Source organism: Camelus ferus, chromosome 11 (assembly GCF_009834535.1).
Source record: "Camelus ferus isolate YT-003-E chromosome 11, BCGSAC_Cfer_1.0, whole genome shotgun sequence".
Lineage (NCBI taxonomy): Eukaryota > Metazoa > Chordata > Mammalia > Artiodactyla > Camelidae > Camelus > Camelus ferus.
In genome coordinates this window covers 1,199,219-1,202,295 of record NC_045706.1, presented here as the reverse complement: position 1 = coordinate 1,202,295, position 3,077 = coordinate 1,199,219, and positions in this window count along the sequence as shown.

Genomic DNA, 3,077 nt, shown 5'->3' with positions numbered 1-3,077 from the left:
AAGACCCAAGAGGATCTGGTCTCTGCGGACCCCCTCCCGTCGAGGAAGCGGGAGAAGGGGTGTCTTTGAGCCCCTCTGAGGGGGACTGTCCACTTTAATGAGCCAGGATTAGAGCTCGTTCTCTGACTGGGGCTCCTGTGGAGAGGCCTGGTCTGGCTGCCGGACCCTGGGGTCCTTCCTCGGGACACAGCCTCCACCCCCAGCTGCAGGGACACACGCGTCCCCGGCTGAGCACGTGCAGCGAGCCCAGCAGGAGCCCGGCTCTGCCGCCTCCCTCGGTTCCCTTAACAACCGAAACGCATGTCTCAGAGGAAGTTTCTCAGAAACAGCGCAGGCACCTTACAAGATGACAGGATGAATCTGCCACTACCGTGGTGACCTCTGTTCAGGGAAGCACGGTTTCCATGTGTTGCTTCAGGTGGGCTATGGAGAGGTTTCGACTGGCTCACTGGGGCCCTGGGCCCTCACTGACCGAACCCCCTGCAGGCCTCCCTCGTCTATGCTGCCGCCACCTGTGGGAACAGAACCATGGCTGCCACAGTGCCATCACCCTCGGCCTCCCTTGCTGCCCAAGACATGAAGGCCAGAGACCTGCCCTGAGCCGGCTGAGGAGCAGAGGGACTGACCAAGCCTGGTAGGGGGAGGTGGGACAAGAGAGGGACAGACCCAGTGGAAAGGGACCTGACCTTGTTGGAGATCGCAGAGGCCAGAGGCCACCGCCGGCAGGGCAGCCCCAGGCACCACGGAGGCCCTGGGGCTGCGGGTGAGCCCAGCGTGACCGAAGCTGCCAGGTCCAGAGCTCCAGCCTTTGTTCTCAGGGGGCAGTGCCCGGCGAGACGTCTGTGCTTCGTGGTTCTGCGCGTGTGAGAAGGGGCCTGAAGCCCAGGCGGCGAGCAGGTGAGGCACGGCCACTGTTCCCGGGACAGGGCAGCTTCCGTCCCGCGCTGTCCGGGGCCCCGCGGGCACTGACACACCTCCCTCTGGTCCGTGGGATCCCACCTCCTCTGACTCTGTGGTCCAGGTCGGCCCCGTTTGAGACGTGGATTTAATTTGCTGGGACACTGGTCCCGCAGCGGGAGCCCGGAGTGTCTATCCAGGTGGGTGGGAGTGGGTGGGGCAGCTCACCTCCCACCACCACCTCTGGACCCAGGTCTGCTCCCTGGGGGAGGTCCGTGCTGGGCTCCTCACCATCCCTCGGGCTGACCCCGCGGTGGGTCTTCTCCACCCAGACCCAGGACACCCCGCCAAGGCCAGCCGAGGCCTCCAGAGGCGCCCATGAAAGGGTCACAGGGTGCGCCCCTGAACTACGAGGGCAGCTGGGCAGGGAAGAACTTGTCGAAGGCGTCTGGCCGTTTCTGCCACCTTGGGCCCCAGCCCCCACATCCCCAGGTCTGCTGGCCTGCCCCCCTGTCCCCCGTCTTGCTGCTCCCAGAAACTCCAAAATAACGCGTCCCACTGTGTCTCTCGGACCCTGACTCCCAGCTCCGCGGGCCTCCCTGCCCCCCCAGGTGCATCACCTCTTCTCCCTGACCCCAGGGCCCGGAGGCCTCCCTGGGGCGGCCGGGCAGGGCAGGTCCCACGGCCAGGACGGAGGCCGGGGATCGGGCGCTCCGTCGCGAGCTGCTCTTTCTAAGCGGAATTTGCTCGGTGAGGGCGCTCACGTGGGACGCGGTCGGGCTCTGAGGGGTGAGCGGTGGTGTTTTCCGAGTCTGTAGGGTGTGAAGTTGGCCACGTCCACAAGGACTGTCTCGTGGGGGCTGCAGGGGGCTCCCCGGGAGATGCGCTGCCATGGAGAGAAGGGAGCGGAGCGGAGGCCAGAGCCTGGGAGGGGGACCACACCACTGTTCACAGGGGCCTCGCGCACTTTCCCCTTCCACGTGGCGGGTCTGGGCGCCTGTTCCTTGAAGGGGCTCTTCTTGAGGAATGGCATGTGGTTAACCCAGCGCGGGGCTCAGACGCGGCAGAGTCTGCTCCTGTGTGTGCGGGGGTGCGTGAGCACGGCCTTGGGCGAGAAAGATCTCTACAGTCTGGACCTGGAGGGAGCCAGTCCCCGCCCTGGTCCATATGTGGGCCCTCCAACCCCAACACACTCTTCGAGGCCTGGTGCCTGGACTCAGGGGCGCCTCCTGGAACCTGCATGGAGGTCCTTGGGCTGCACTGTGTTGTGTTGAGGAAAGTGCAGAAGACACCCCGCTGCCTCTCTGATGGGCAAGGACGGTCCACAGGCATGGCCTGGCCTCAAAGGGCACCTGCGGCCGGTGAGGGACAGTGAATGCTGTATGTCACCGTGGCAATGCTGGTATCAAAATGCACTGCCCAGAGTCCCTGAAGGGCCCCCAGGAGTTGGCACTGTCCCCGCAGCCTTCCCCCGATGAGCCAGCTCGTGGCTCCGTGTTCTGCCTGGCGTGTGCAGGGAGCAGCGGCCTGCCCGGGCTTGGCAGGCCGCTCCGTGCCCCAGAGCCGCAGGCAAGTCACACCTGTGGAGGGCAGCCAGGGCCAGGTAAGGGGCTGGGAGCAGGAGAGCGGGGCGGGAGGCACGCCCCCCCCCACACCACCTGGGCCACCTGCAGGGCCTGGATGCTGATGGACGCCCCCTTGAACAGAGCCATTTTGTGGGTCTGGAGCCCCAGAGATGACTCGGACCAGCTTCTGCTCCTGGGGTGCTCACGCTGGGGAGGCCGGGCTGGGGCTAGTGGGCATCACCATGCGGCGGGGACAGACCTGTGCTGCCCGGCCCAGCTCAGGGCTGACGGGGGCGGCGGCTGGCTCCCAGACCAAGCACCACAGCCTGGGTGCCGAGTCAGACACTCTCACAGAGCCCCACGGAGAAGCACATTTTCCCTCCACCGAGCGCGACCTCCAGGCATCGGGGAGAGAGCTCTCAAACACTGCCCAAAGTGGGACAGCATTGAGTGAGGCAGTTGGTGCCCGGCCGCCCTCACCCCAGGCAGAAGTAACAGCCCCGACGGTCAGGGAAGGCGGCCCTGCGGCCCCCGCTCCCCGCCGGGGAGCTGCGGCCTCACTGGGCCACAGGACGCTTTGCGCTCGTTTGCTCAGTCAGGTGAGGAGAGGCGGAA